This window comes from Cottoperca gobio, chromosome 20 (assembly GCF_900634415.1).
Source record: "Cottoperca gobio chromosome 20, fCotGob3.1, whole genome shotgun sequence".
NCBI classification, from domain to species: domain Eukaryota; kingdom Metazoa; phylum Chordata; class Actinopteri; order Perciformes; family Bovichtidae; genus Cottoperca; species Cottoperca gobio.
Window position 1 is genome coordinate 3214730 of NC_041374.1, and position 16382 is coordinate 3231111.

The 16382-nt window shown below is 41.7% G+C and overlaps 1 protein-coding gene across 6 annotated transcripts in view; it reads right to left on the reverse strand.

Annotated features, from left to right (window-relative positions):
- agtr1b (angiotensin II receptor, type 1b) overlaps positions 1–16382 on the reverse strand; it is a 343860-nt gene that overhangs the window by 222385 nt on the left and 105093 nt on the right. The window contains exon 3 of one of the 6 annotated variants that reach the window (XR_003834234.1): positions 10900–11061. The exons of the other annotated variants lie outside the window; for them this stretch is intronic. The gene's annotated coding sequence lies outside the window, so the exon portion shown is untranslated. Of the gene's footprint in view, positions 1–10899; positions 11062–16382 lie in introns of those variants that run through there. 6 annotated transcript variants of the gene reach the window in all.

Genomic DNA, 16382 nt, shown 5'->3' on the forward strand with positions numbered 1-16382 from the left:
CACTCGGCATACAGTAACTCAACAATTGAACAGCATGAAATTCAACCCTCTCAAAGCGATGTCTGGAAGAGATCAGTCACCGCTGCAGACAGACTTTCATTGTGTTATCATTTCATCTCAACAGCCTGTAAAGTTCTCCTCCGTGTCACATGCAGAAACAATCTGCAGGGAGGAGCACTGGAGTGTGTGGGGTGTGGTGATGTACAGCAGTGCAAATGCAGTTCACTTTACTTTAGGGGCTCAGTGTAAACATGTAACCTTATGAAAGGGCGCAGATGGGGGGGGGTGTGACAGAGCAGACTGGGAACATATAGAAAGGCGGGGTCTGCAGAAAGCCCGTCATCCTTTTAGAATTTATATCTTTTAACGTTTCAATCAGCCTGTGAACAGCTACAAACTAAATACAATCTCAACCTTGGATCAGTACTTCACTTATAAAACATCATCTGAGGTCTCACCTTCCTATCAAATCTCATTACTTTCTAGCACCCACAGTCTCTGGAGACGCGTGTCCCTCCCCCCCCCTCCCTGAGGCCCATGTTTTCACCCTGCGAGGTTGACTCCCTGACTACGCACACGTTTCTGCTCCCTGTGAAGCCTGGATGAAGGCTGAATGTCTGAGTAGCTGCTATGAGGAGAGGGGGAGAGAAGGAGGAGATTTAGGTCAGCATGGGGGGAAAGGCTCTCTCCTGCTGAAAGAGCCCTTTGTGGCCATCGTTTCCCCCGGTCTGCCCTGTGTTCAGACACTCTGAAAGGTGACATTGATCGCAGCCAGGCGTGGAGGAAAACCTGCATACCTCCTAGCAGGTTCTCACAAGAATGGCTCTATCAAAAAGATTTCTTTAAAGCAGGCCGGGTATTTGAAAAGCAGATTCTTTTAGATCCTCATCCACTCGCACTGAACAATTAATCTTAGTTTTATCAAAATCGTCATTTGGATTTAGTGCAATATCCAAATAGCAGGAGGCGATATTTGTTCAAAGTAAAAGATATGAGTAATGATACATTTCTCAGTTAAGTATAGCGGTGCTACAGATAAAATGTAAATCCCACGCTAATCATTTAATGACGCAAACATCATCGTTCCCTTTGATGTCGTGAACCATTATCAGTCAAAAATAATCACAATGAGATATTCTTTCCAAATCCTTCAGCCCTGTTTTCCAACTTTCATTCATAAGCAGATTCAACTCTGGAGTTCATGTTTTCACAGTCAAAGCTGAACCCAGCAGAAGGCCACATGTTTACACAGCCACGCTTAGGGGTCACTGGTTTTAGATGTGAAACGTGATCCTACACCAAAGTAACTTCAAGTGTGCCACTAACTGCAGGGTGCCAAGTGACAGATAGTGATTTAGCCATTACTGCGGCGCACACTCTGGTCCTGACTAAACAAAAGGATTGAAATCGAGTGTTTGCAGTGATGTGAGAAAAAGCAAGTGCCTGAGGCCAGTCTGTGTGAGGTCAGACCTGGTGCCCGTGGTTTGGAGGGGGCCGTGCTATGTGGCACTGGTGAGCAGTTCCCAGCACATTTTGTCTGCCATCGATGAATTATTGACTCATTTATATAGCCTGGATGGAAGCATTAATCCTTCAGAACCAGCCTATGACCTGGAGTATGCCACAAGGCATCTGGGAAAGCTGCTCCTGTTACTGGCAGACCGTCTTTCTCTCCAATAATCCTGCTTGCTTTTACTTTATTTATGTTGCATAGCTGTGTCCTGCCTTATTAGAGACTGTCTAAGAAAGTGAAGACATGATGTAGCCTGTCTGAGGCTCTCAGCCCGAGCCCACCCGTTCCTACAGAATATATATATAGTTTCAATTAGTTTAAGCTATAATTTCTATTTTATTTTAATTTCCTTTGCCCCCCCCCTTTCATTTCCTAAAAACAGCTTGGCACTGTTTGTTTTTACCCAAAGTTGGTGAAACTGGAGAAAACTGTGTTTTTGTTGGGTGCCCATGAACACACCTTTGGTATTTAGGGCCGATTAAAAAATAAACAACACTGGCGATTATTATTATTAATCATAATAATGAAGAAACACATCACCCAATGCAACAACGTAGCTCATTGATGACTTTTTAATAGTGTTTTTGACACAATGGAGGCCTATGGAGCCGTCGGGACACAGCTACACAGGCAGGTTAGTGGGATCAACTCATTTATTGACAGTGAAAATATAGAATATCATCAGCTATGCACATATACAGTAGGTTATATAAATAGTGGACTTATTTGAAAGCTAGTTTAGAGAGCCTTCTGTGCAGAATACAATGCCGTTTGTTGATCCACACGGCATCATGTGAAGCAGGCCAACTATGCGTTAGTGATATGTACAATGTTTTTCCAAGATATATTTGGAGGAGAGAGCGGAGGGGTTCAGGCACAGTGCGACTGTGAGTCAGACATTAGTGGAAAAGTACTGGGATAAAACAGGAATACAGTGAGGAAACGTTCAATACCGCCGGGCGCCGACTGTGTGTGTGTGTGTGTGTGTGTGTGTGTGTGTGTGTGTGTGCAGTTCAAAGCGTGTCACATTTATTAGACTTTACATTTCATACAAATGGGACTTCAGGGAACAAAGCGTTGCAGGAGCTGTGTGTATGAGCAAGACACATTTCATAAAGGAATGTTTGAAAGCTTGAAACAAGACCCCCTCTGTGTAATTTGCTACTTGGCAGTAAGAGTCGCCGTTTTTTTAACATTCCTTGAAAAACGGGGATGATGAAGCGTGAGGCCTGCTGTTGCTTATACTGCTGATTCTTGTTCATAAAACAAAAAACAAAAAAAAAAACAAGGTACCTGTATCAAACCAAAGGAAACTGAGGATTAGATAAAGAAGCATAAAAGAAAATGGTGTTTTACTCCAATACAGCTTAATAAAGACTCTTTATTAACAGTCCTTATCATTAAATAACATATTTTAAACTTTTTCTCTTAAAAATACAAAACTGTTCTGATTGCAGATAGATTATCTATATTTCACTAGACTGTATACATTTACATTTTGATTAAATAAATCATTATAAGGCGAGTTTAAGTGCTTCACCAGCTGAGGTGAAAGATCCTTTATTATTTCTTTTATTTGAATAATTTAAAACCGCTGTCTGGCAACAGTAGCAGCCCCGACACATTGTAAAAGTTTTCCCTTTTTTCTTTTAAAGAAAACTTTATTGGCCTCTTTAAATTGGCCACAGGAATGTAAGCCAAGTCCCTGTTCTGTGCTCTCATTCAGTATTAGGCAAATATCTAGGATTACGCCATGTGATACACGTATGGATTCAGACGCACGAGGTGAAAACGTGATGTAGTGAATGTGATCTATAGTACTTATTATCACAAGCCTGCCATCACGCCTATCTCCCAGGTAAGTAATCAAGTATGTCCACAGTCCACAATACCAATTATAGCTGATTGTATGCTTCAAGACTATCAGCACACTCCCTTTTTACCCGCCAGACTGTTTACCATCTCAGAGTAAACTTAGTGCAAGTACCATTTAGCCAAATTACACAGCAACGCTCTGTAAAAACAATCAGGAGCCCCGCACTCTCAGACAGATATTGATTTATGGAAAAGACAAAAGCGGAATGGACGGCGGTTGGAGGATGGGGAGTTGTCAAAAGCCGAGCGGCTCAGTTTATAGTAAGCAGAGAGGGTCACAACGTGCCTTTTATGAGCTATTTCGGGGTGTTCTGAAGGATCCTTTGGTGTGTTTAGTCTGGTTTTGCTCCATCAATCAGTGCTTTGCAAGTCGAACTGCAGATGACAGAATGGGAGTGTAAAGTATTCTAGTGCATGCGTGTCTGTGTCTGTGTGTGTGTGTGCGCGCTAGTGTATGTGGAGGCTACGTGTCTTAGGTCAATATGAGAGAAAGGAGCAACAGGAGGCCGGTGCTCAGACCCCCAGAGCCCCCGTGTGGGCACAGTTTTCCACTGAAGTGAGGAGTCTGGGTGCAATATCGCGGCCAAAAGGGACGTTTCACAAAAAAAAAATGAAAGTGTAGGTTATGGTGTAACGAAGAGCACACTTGTATATGGGTCCGTGGGAAGCCCGGTAGTTATATCTAATAACATGCTGTTTGTACTGATCCACGATGAACAATGACTGTTCTCGTCTTCTCATGGAAGACACAAGTAGCTTGATGTCAACAAGCGTTGCCCTTTATGCGCTTTAATGTCCTGATGTTGCCTTCAGACAGGAAGTGAAATATCCCAGAGGTCCGATGATGCTACTTGCTGAAATGTTTGTTGACATCTGCAACAGTCTGTTTACATGCGCTCGGTTTCCGTGCTACTTGCATCGGTGGTAGTTTGTGATTTTTGGCACAGTGTCGAGGACGCCCAGCCACGATCGCCACGTCCATGATGCATCATGAGATTCTGGTAATTGGGGACAATGAGCTCAGAAGGTGGATATCCATGTGGCCATCTAAAATGGAAATTGAAAATAAAAAAGGTGACGCCAGAGATGTTTGCTTCCTGCTGCACAGTAACCTGCAGTCAGTAATACCACAGTCCACAGACAGTGTCTTTGACCACACCAGCGAAGAAGAACCTTAGGGGGTAAAATAAATGAAAACATCACTCCTTAAAAACATCAAAGACGTCCTCAGCATTCCTACGTTTCAACAACACTGGCTCAGATTGATCGTTGCTACAGAATGTCAGTGATAACTGTGATGAAAGACTGAGTAAAATATTGAACTAATCTCAATGTGCCACAAGGCATAAACCAGGCGTATCCAAGAACACAATGAATCTTCCACATTCATTGTTCCCGCTGTCTGAATCTATACATATCATACTTCGGACCTCAATTGTGGATGAGTAGTTGGGGCAGTAGAGGCTGTGCCCTGTTAACCGAAGAAGAAGAAGAAGAAGAAGAAGAAGAAGAAGAAGAAGAAGAAGAAGAAGAAGAGAAGAAGAAAGAAGGAGAAGAAGAAGAAGGAGAAGAAAGAGAAGAAGGAGAAGAAGAAGAAGAAAACGAGAGAAGGAGAAGGAGGAGGAGAAGGAGGAAGGAGAAGGAGAAGAAGACGAAGAAGAAGGAGAGAAGGAAGAAGAAGAAGGAGAGGAGAAGAAGAAGCAGGAGGAGAAGGAGACGGAGGAGAAGCAAAGAAGGAGAAGAAGAAGAGGAGAAGAAGGAGAAGAAGAAGGAGGAGACGAAGAAGGAGAAGGCGGAGAGAGGAGAAGGAGAAGGAGAAGAGGAGGAGAGAAGAAAGGAGAAGACGAAGGCGAAGAAGAAGGAGAGAAGGAGAAGAAGAAGGGAGAAGAGAAGAAGAAGAAGAAGAGAGAAGGAGGAGAAAGAAGAAGAAGAAGAGAAGAAGAAGAGAAGAAGGAGAAGGAGAAGGAAGGGGAGAAGGAGAAGAAGAAGAAGGAGAAGAATGAGAAGAAGAAGGAGAAGGAGAAGAAGGAGGAGAAGAAGAAGGAGAAGAAGAAGAAGGAAGAAGAAGAGAAGGAGAAGGAGAAGAAGGAGAAGAAGGAGGAGAAGAAGAAGGAGAAGAAGAGAAGAAGGAGAAGGAGAAGAAGGAGGAGAAGAAGAAGGAAGAAGAAGAAGGAGAAGGAGAAGAAGAAGGAGAAGAAGGAGAAGAAGAAGAAGAAGAAGAAGAAGGAGAAGAAGAAGGAGAAGGAGAAGAAGGAGGAGAAGGAGAAGAAGAAGGAGAAGAAGGAGGAGAAGGAGGAGAAGAAGAAGGAGGAGAAGAGAAAGAAGGAGAAGAAGAAGAAGAAGGAGAAGAAGAAGGAGAAGAAGGAGAGAAGAAGGAGAAGGAGGAGAAGGAGGAGAAGGAGAAGAAGGAGAAGAAGGAGGAGAAGGAGGAGAAGGAGGAGAAGAAGGAGGAGAAGGAGAAGAAGAAGGAGGAGAAGAAGAAGAAGGAGAAGGAGGAGAAGAAGGAGGAGGAGAAGAAGGAGGAGAAGGAGGAGAAGAAGAAGGAGGAGAAGAAGAAGGAGAGAAGAAGAAGAAGGAAGAAGAAGAAGGAGAAGAAGAAGAAGGAGGAGAAGAAGAAGAAGGAGAAGAAGAAGGAGAACGAGAAGAAGAAGGAGAAGAAGGAGAAGAAGAAGAAGAAGAAGAAGAAGAAGGAGAAGAAGAGCAGGATTCCAGCGGTGTGCGTGAGAGCATTCCCACCGTCGCTCTTGACCTCATGCCATAGGCCGCTATGCATTGGTAGGATATAATTGTATGTTCCAAGTTGTGTGGCTCTTGTCGGATTTGTAGTTAGCGCTTCTTCTTTAAGTCCAATCAGATACTGAAGAATCCCTCCGATTGGTTTGTTTACCCACTCATGTGAACCTGTTGAACTCTGAGGAGCCAGAAGCAATACAGCAGCAGACTGGCATCTGGTGACCACAGCCCAACAAGACAAAACCACAGGTGATCCACCCTAATCCTTTTAATTGGCTCCCTGGCTCCAACTTTAAAAGAAAACAAACCACAAGTGAGGTTTTTTCTCTCCTTGGATATCTCTGTTCAGAAAACCTAGCACACGGGACGTTGTGGTTTGTAGCTCAGTGTTGTGGCCTTCTGAATCCGCCTGGGCATCCTTCCATACCCTTCTTCTGGTTTTGACTTTCACAAGTTTACATAGAGGGATCATTTCTCATCTAGGTCAACTTGAAGTATGTGCAATACTTTAATATCAGATTTCATGAGGGGGATTTGCCTAGAAAGGAAAGCAACACACATACAAATACTGTATGTGTGAGACGATTCAATCAATATCCTTTAGTCTTATGTTTCAATCCCATAATCTAAAATAAGATCACGGGATGAATAGAGCAGGACAGCTAATAGAAAAGTTCTTTCAGGTTTTTAATACATGCTGAAGAATTAACATCGTAGTTAGAAAGTGTCTATGATATAGTTCACATTACTGTATCAGCGGCACCTCCAGGACAATACGATACTTAATAACACGCTATTGTATTGTAGAGAGAACTGTTCAACATATGCAATAATTCAAGGTAAGTTTGCATGATTGTTTGGTAGCTTGTTCCTGTTTTGTTAAGAGAAGAAAACTATTTCACAAGCTGATTAAAAAAGCCACTTAAAACCCACAATGGTGGCCCAAACACCCACCATTGCCTTCCTCAGCGAGGCAAATTATGGACCGATAGGAGAATTTAAAAGGGTTCATGTTTCAAATATTTCAATGCAAATTCCAACATTGGTACGAGGGACTAAAAGGACCCAAGCCTACTGTATCTTTACACACTTTGCAAATTAACTACAAATGGAGTGCGAAAGTGTTTTGTATTTTACAGTACATAACCTTAAAACTGCACGCAGGTGAACATTGTATTGTACAAAGTTGTTAGTCTCTCCCCAGAAACTGACTTCACTGTCCGTGTCAGCTGTTTCATGTTGTTTGTGGTGGCAGGAGATAAACGGTGTAATATTAGAGTAAACCCAGACTTAGCAGTGGGTCCTCTCTGGAAGATGGCAGAGTAGACGTAGTCTTTTGAAGGTCAGGGTTTGGTTGAGAAATAAGTGCGGAGCACAATGCCAAAGTCAAGTGGTGGTCATTATGGAGCACACATGGAGGGGGCCCCACCCTCCCCCCGACCCTATATCCACCAACGCACACACACATAAACACGGAGGTTAGAAACCAAGGGGAGTTGTGAACGCTAGAACTCACACACAGTTCTCTCGTGTAACGCAACCTCCCAGGAATACCAAGCGGTCTTTATCTCGCTTCTTCCCGCTCACCCACTTTCTCATCCCAAAGCTATCGCTGGTAAAAAGCTAATAACACCGCTGATTCAACATGATGAACACAGTGATCGCGCGTTGCTCGATGTTCCATGTGGCTACGGGAGTAGACGTTGAGCTTATTGCATGTGGCAACGGTTCCACAATATCTATGATTTATAGCAGGAAACGTGCACACTGCGAGCATCGAGCAAACATATGTATTCACTTTCTGTACATACTGTGCAGCATTACTTATGCAAAGCCTGCCGCTCAGGGATCCTAACCTCAGATCACGCACACTGTCGCTCGACAAGCCATCGCTCTGTCACTGAGGCCCGATAACATTTGCCCAAATGTAAACTGTAACACGGCAGCGTTATTCTTACATTCTGCAAAACAGCCACAAGGCCTATAAAGCATATCTATAATAATAATAATAATGGAGGTATATCAGCTTGCTCAGTCTGTTAGAGTGCAGCTGGCCATTCTCAGGATGCGGACGAGTGGGGGAGTCTCGGCACAACACAAGCCTCTCGAAATGACCTCATAATTCATATCTTGTCTTTATGCTGGCATGCTAATACAGACTCATGAAACAGCTTGAATAGTCGTCATTTCCCAACAGTATGTTTTGCAGAAACATACCGTTGGAAGGGTTTTCCATTTTTTCCATTCTTTATGTTTGTCGGGAGCTTTATAATTATTCCAAATAGAGTCTAACTGATCAATCTCTGTATGTAAATTAAGCAAGAAAACAGGACTTTGTTTAAAGTATGCATATCAATTATATACTCATGGGGAAAATACCTACCGTGGCATTTACAAGTACGCAGTTCAAATGAACAACAAAGCAGTTTGTGTTCATGAGTTAATGTGATAAATGTTGAATACACACACTGCAACTCTCGAGCACATCATTAGATCATACACAGGCATGATGATCTGCAAGAATATGCTGTAGACAGGCAATAGTACACTGCACCCACTCTCACACACACACACACACACACACACAGACTCTTTCAGAGCAGTCGTTTTATTTAGTCAGTAGGCTGAAATAACTGGGGTCAATCAGTGGTTGCAGTGTTTGCCTACGTGCATATTCACACACAATTTCCTATCATTTTCACTTGCACAGGAAGCCAGATAAATGTATACATATGGCCACCCTGCTATGTATAGTTGTGTACTCAGCGCTGGGTGTGTTGATTGCCTTCTGTCCCACCCACCATGTGCTGACTCTGCTACTGAAATCTCACAGTCGGTCTCCACACTTGTAGGAATTTCCTTATTGCTGCATGCATGTGGGTAGAAGGAGTGTTCCATTGTGCAGAATACACATGGAAATAACTGCTAGTCAACAACATTAGTTTTAGTAATTAAATTGGGATGTTTGTATACCTGCCTTCTCATTCATTGACATGTTTTGGTATGCATATCGTTCTCCATGCGCGCCTCACAATGCAATAATGATCTCAAATGGCTCTCAAGTGAGCCATGATGGAATGAGAAACATTTAGCTTGAAGGACTACCTCATGCGTCAAACTGAAGAATCATCAATCCTGCATATTGCTCCAAACGTGTGCCACATTCCACTGTTGCAGATAGGAATGTGTTGCATAAAGTAAAACAAGTGTACAGCCTGCAAAGAAAGCCCTACAATGAGCTTTTTAAGAAGAGAGCTGAGAAGAAATTTGTACTGTGCACCCCGAGACCGGCGTGATCATGCAGAAAAAAAACACATGGAATGGGTGTTGACAGAGAAATGTAACGGCCGAGGTGTTTCTCCTCATAGAGTTACTATGACACTGCCAAGACGGCTTCAACTGCCAGGGGTCCAAATGTAGGGCAACAATAAAATGCAGCCTGCAACTAATGAGTCATGGTAGCCTGGGCAAGGATGACATCATTTCCTTTAAGCCTCAGGGGATCTGGAATGTGACCCCCCCCCCCCCCCCTCCAGCCCCGGCTGCTCAGTAGAGATTCACAGACACCCAGACCTTTGAGTGAAAGTCAAATCTGGCAAAAAGCAGGAGCCTTGCAACACCAAACTCCACAGACAAGGACGCTTTATGATCATATCATTTCAAATGAGGCACTTTAAGCTGCATAAAGAAAATAATCAGGGCCCTGAAATGATTGCACAATTTTCCCCTGACTGCTATTTACAGAGATGCGCTGTAATCCAGCCTTGTCAAATTGCAGGGTTGTGCCACAGAAAATAGGCATTAAGTGAGTTTTTTCGTCCATTAAGTCCCAGGCATGGCTGGAACATAAAGCTAAATGCCAAATTGAATGGTGCCATTACTTTGATCTGATGAAATACTGTGGAATTTAAAAACAGGACCATGTTACAGATGCACAACTGAATCTGAATAGCAAGAGAGAGGAGATATATTCACAGAGAAGCCAAAAAGATTCCCGCAAAAGACGTGTTCTTCTTAAGAAATACTCTTGATGCACTGATACCGTGACTCAGTGCTGATGCAGACTGATAAATCCTCGGCTTTGAAATGATGTGGGAGGGAGAGCTCCGATCAGTCATACATTATGACTGGAAACACTATAGCCTCTCTCCTGCGTGGGACAGACATCTGGTCAGTGAAGTATGGGAGTGGAACGTAGCCAATCATGTAATACTGTAAGACTTTCACTCCCAGGAGGTTTGATGTTTCTGCAATCCAGGGTAGATAGAGAAAATGGTGGTCATTCAAACTGTAAACTTTTATGTAAAAAATAAAATTAAACCGCCTGAAGAACCATCGGAGGTCTGTTCACGATCTATAAAATGACTCAATGGTGCCGATGTTGTTTTTACATATGGGAGACACTGTTCAGATGCACTTGTGTCCCGATCCATTTGAGATAAACTGCAGTTCACATATTAGAAAGTGTCTCAAATGCATCTCAAGTGTACTTTTTTTTTTTGTCTTAAATTTGATTTAATATCCGAGTAAACTGAAACCACAGCTGCACATTTGTTCTCTGCCATACAACTTAAAACACTGATTGTGCTGAATGTCAGCACAGCTGTTCAAGCTGTGGAAGGAGAGACGTGTACTGTAGTGGCATGTGTACTTTAAATACTTTAGAATTGGACACCTGGAACTGGGGCTGCGGGTGTGTTAATAGTTGTAGTTGTTTGGGGTCAAAATTAATCCAACATGGGGTCAAATCAAACACTTAAAACAGCCACACAGTACAGGACTTTTATTGTGAAAATATGAACACAATAAAAAAACTACTTTATAAATATATATTTAGATACTTGATGGCCAAAGATACTTTGTCTGCCGACCTCCACAAGGTGTCACTGCAAGAATGACCCTCAGCAGATGTGCAGCAAGCATTACATTTCACCATTCTCCTGCAAGATAACCAACACATTACATTACATTAAAAAATATGCTTCTGAAAACCATTTAGATCAAAGCCTGATTAACATTTGCTCATTTGCATTTGTCAAATTCATCAAAAGTTGACTGAAGCTGCTGTCAACATCATTAACAACAAAGCAGAATTTCAAATGAAAAAGAAATAGTGTATTTGATCATGAGATGAGAAGCTCTGGGCTTGCATCTGTTCCACTCTTCTTCCCCCTTGTGGCCGAGGATGGGACGCAAAATCAGTCCTAATGAAGGAGCCACTGATTTTCAAGCACGTAATTTAAAATGTGTTAATCCATGCCTTTAGATACTTCGGCCAACTAAATATTCTCATGAGTTATAATTCCTGTATGAAAAAAAAAACATATTGACAATATTATTTTTAAATATAACCTGATGTTTTTTTGATAGACTAATATATAATTTCTAACAATAATAAACAAATAATATTTTATAAATTTGATATATTTCTACCGAGAGCTTTTATTTAAAGGGGGAAACATTAGGATGTTCGTCCTCCGACCACAAGGCGGCACCGGTGAGCTGCAAATGGAATTTCCAAACTAAAACCTGCATCCAAAATCCAGTTTAACTCCACAACTCACTGTGGCTGCGAGCTCCTAATTGACGATGTGGGTTTTAAGCTCCTGCACCATTCATTGGGAGCGAACTGGGTCATAATTTACAAACATCATTTAATAATAATGCCAATTCATTAGTGCAAGACCCAAGCAATCTCTTTCATCAGCTGAATAGAGGAATGCCAGTGGGGCTTGAAAGCGGGTCGGGGTGCGGGGGTGGGGTGGAGGCGGGTAGCTGGGGGTAAACAGCAGTGCACATTTACTGGCGTAATGTGGCTGCGTGGCAGATTTTTGTGCCTTCTGTGAATTTATGATCAGAAATGAGCTTTATCTACAGAGTGTAAGTACATGTGTTCATGAGGCACAGTGATAATTTGGTAATGACTGATGTCTAAAGTATAAAGAATTAGGTGCTTTTATTCTCCGCTCTCTTTTCATAAATAAATTGAATGGCCTATATCTTTTGTAATAAACTTAAATCTGCAATATGTTTCTACTTCAAACATATCGGTGTCAGTTTCAGAAGCAGAGAGAGGAAATAGTTGGAAAGTGTTTGTCAAAGAGAATTGTTATTCAGTCCATCCTGCTTTAGAGAAGATCAGAGGAGAATGCACAAGTAGAAGAGGAGATGAACGGCCATGGAGGAGGCTTGGTTTATCTTCTCTGTGTTTGTGTCCAGGGAGTTTTGATGGATGTCTGTTGTAACCGTGACTCCGAGTGTTGGCTGGATGGCAGAGGGACAATACAATGTGAGGGATTTTTCTCAAGGTGGGTCCCGTATCACCCAAGGATAAGGACACTTATCTACCAAAATTGCTGTCCTGAGAGACAACATGAGGTGGCAACGGAACGGAATTGCTTCTCATCCAGCTCTGTGTGTCTGACAAATAACGGCAACACAAACAATATTGAATCAGCTCACAAATCCCGGGGACTGACTCATATTACAGACACTGTGAATGGCAGACGCAAACAAGAAAAATCATCATATGGGCTGAATGATTTCTCTGTTCGATATTGTCAAATATCTGTTTGAGGTACCATTGACTGGACAAATTAAGAAAGTTCATTTCTATGGCTGCAACTAACAATTATTTGTATTCGTCTCTCCAATCTAGTAATTGATTGATCGTATTGTCTGAAATAGAAAATCTATAAAAATGTCAGACACAAGTTCCAAGAGCCAAAGATGACTTCTTTGAAATGCTACAACAATGATAAACTCAAAAACATTCAGTTTACCATCAAAGACAAAGAGAAGCCTCCTCTTCTGTGCCACATCTGACCTGTGGTGTTCCCCAAGGCACCAATTCGGGTCCACTTTCTTTTCTGTCTATACATGCTGCCACTGGGACATATCCTACATTAACAAAACATTCAGTACCATTGTTACTGCAGATGATGAATGTATGTCTCAGTTTAAAACCAGTGAAGAATCGGGTATTAGAAATAAAGTACTGGATGTCCCAAAACTCTCTCAAGCTGAATGAAAACAACTCTGAAACCATTATTTTGTTGTCGTCCTATCGTACCTATAAGTCTATCCCAATTTTACAAAAACATCTTGGCTGCCTGTGTACAAATGTCAAACCTGCATTTCAAAATCAGTTCTTTTCACTCACGACCTGATCTCTAAAAGGTCATCGATGCTTTTACATCATCTCGGTTAAATATGGTAACTCTCTGTATTCAGGGTAAAGCCAAGGAACCACTTCATGGCTTCCACTTGTAAACAAACACAGCTGCTTGGCTTTTATATTATTTTATATTTTAAGACAAGATCATATCACTTATTTGTGGGGCTTTTTTGCCTTTTCAGACAGTACAGCGGTAGATAGACAGGAAAGGAGAGAGAGGGGGGACGACATGCAGCAAAGGGCCGGGGTCAGATTCAAAATTAGTACATGAGCCGCCCGCTCTACAAGATAGACGACATGATCAACCAATTTAAAGAAAAGTAAAACTACAGATTAACTGCTAGGAAAAATAATCGTTAGTTGCATCTTTTATTATTTCCATCAGTATTATTATTCTTGTCTACCCTCAAGAGCTTTCCAAAACATATGCAAAGACAAACAGATTATAAAATTAATCAGTGTGGCGACCGCTCCAGTGCATTGTTAAGCTTGTCAATGGTCGTCTATCTGACAGCCAGTAAGGGTCAACTGAGTTAAGGCCTCGTCTACTAAGTCTTCTGGTTACAAGTGGCTCAATCGCAACGCAGGACATTATGCTAGTATCTCAATGTTTAAGCACATTGAATTCTTGAAGCATTTGAAAGTCTTCATCCCCCGAGTCCCTCTCCAGAACTGTACAACAGGACAATGCTCAAGGAGAATTCATTCAAATGAGAATAAAACCTATTTCAGGTCCAAAGACACCTTTCAGTGTCTCAGATTAAGTCCCACATGGGAAAGATGGATGAATTATTAACAGAGAGTAGCCGGCTCTACTCTCCGTCATTGAATGGACACAATGGACAATCTGATTTCCCACCGTGGTGTTAGGAAGAAGAGTTCAATGTCAACGACTTTCCAGCTCTAAATGTGACTGACGTGGGTTGGGAAGTGCAAACATTTGGGCTTAGTTTGATAAAAACCATATGCACCTACGGTAACATGTACCTTCTGTACTTCTCGGTGAGGACAGCATCTAACTGGTTCTTTAGAGTATTACTCTCAATGTATTTGCGTGGGTGACAAACGCATAGTGGCAGAAGAGCAGTATGTGGTATCTGGGTGATGCATTTAAGAAGAATGTGGGAGGTGGATCATAAATTGAGACATCACCTCTCCTCTACAACTGCAGGCAGTTGCCTGTAGTGCCATATCTACCATATTCCCATTACATGCTCCCTCTGCGCTTTTTCTCTAGTGAGCACAGCAAAGTGGTAAATAAGAGGGACACAGGGAGAATGACAAAAAGCAAAGAGAGGGAGAGATCCTGAAATACAGGCATCCCATATCCGAAGCCCTCCCTCCATAAACGCTGTTGTCAGTGTTGGCTGCAGGAGCAATTAATCTAAGCCAGTGCAGGCAAAAAAGAGAGCACAAAGTACAAAAGCTATCAAGATGACAAGACTTTGCAGTGCAATTTACTAGGTTTCTGTTGCTGCCAAGGATATAAATGCCATGATAAACTTGTTATTGTGTGTCGGGAACACATTGCTGATGCGAGGCCGCGTTGATATTATTGTAATTGAGATTTTCAATTACGTCCATTTTGCAGCTAATGAAGAGAATATAGTGTACAGTCTAAAAGCACACAGACACACATAATGGTACTTGTCATTGGTAGTTGGCATTTGTAAGATTAGTGGGTGTTATTAAAAAAAAGAAAACAGGAGAAGCATATAAGCATAACTGCTTTAAGAGCGTCGTACATCAATTCTGCGATTCCAACTGAAATTACGCCACAGAGACGAGTGGGATGTGTATTCAGGTGGTTGGCCTTCACGGAAAGCAAACCCTTATAATGACCAGAGGAGAAGGAGCTTTGTTGTGAAGCACCATCTACATTTTACAACCACAGCAATACAATGACACTAATTATGGACGTAAAGCCTTTCACACCGATAAGTACCAACTGCTTCTAACATGCGTCCTCTTTTTTTATGACGTAAATAAACTACAAGTGCTGTAATGTTTCATAGTATAAGTCTTTATAATACTGTAACATGTTTCCGCCTCTGCTACAATTGAAGTTAACATAACTGGAATTTCAGTTTTCTTGTGTACGACTTTTCTAAACGTGATATCAAACTTAATTTGTCGCACTAAAGAAATAATGTCACACTGTGATTTCCGAAAGTTACTCACATGTGCTTTCTTTCTTTTCTTCTAGAAAAACCAAGATGCTCCTTGTTATCCATTCTAACAGGACGTGGTGGGATTTTAGGATCTATGGTGGAATCCATCAAAGGACTGGTGCATCGCGTGCTGTTCTTCTGTAACAGATGGAGTCCCGTCACTGACATTTCAAAGAAAATATGAACGATGGTCTGTAAATCCTTAGCGCAACTTCACTTCTCATGTCGCTGTGACAGTCGGGTATGTTTTCTTTTTAAATCTTAGGAAGCCGTTAATGACTACCACGTTGATTGATTCACAGGACATCAAATAGGCCTCGAGTTTGTAAAGTATAAGCAGTAAACAGAGAGAGGAAATAACAACTCAATGTTAAGATAGGTGTGGCGTGTACTGTAGGTAGACAGGTTGTTAATGTTACTTAGACAGTATCCTTTACATGATACAGGTCTTTGTCCTTGGGTTTATTAAAAGATTAACTAATGAGCCGGTTAAACTACTGTACTGACACAAAGTCATTTAATATGCATTGGTCCATCGATAGTAGGACAAAGTAGTCCCTATTTAAAATGTCCAACATGAGTCTGTAACTTGGCATACTTTCAATGTTAGAGATGAATAAGTTTCAGTATTCACTTCAACCCTGTAGCTCCTCAGAGCTGCGGCCAAAACCTCGGGAAAATGATGAGCAGCTACATTCTCAAACGATAAACTTGTGGAGCTGATGTGAGTTTACAAGCATTAAATGAATTAAGCCAGTTAATCAATAATTAAACTTGCATACATAGAGGGTAAAATAATATCTATATAATAAAACTGCATCTTGGCCTTGGGACTAAAATGAAAAGGAGTCTCTTTATGTTTGTATTTACAGATGTAACGGGACACAGAAGTCTGGTTTCGGTGGGAGTTCAC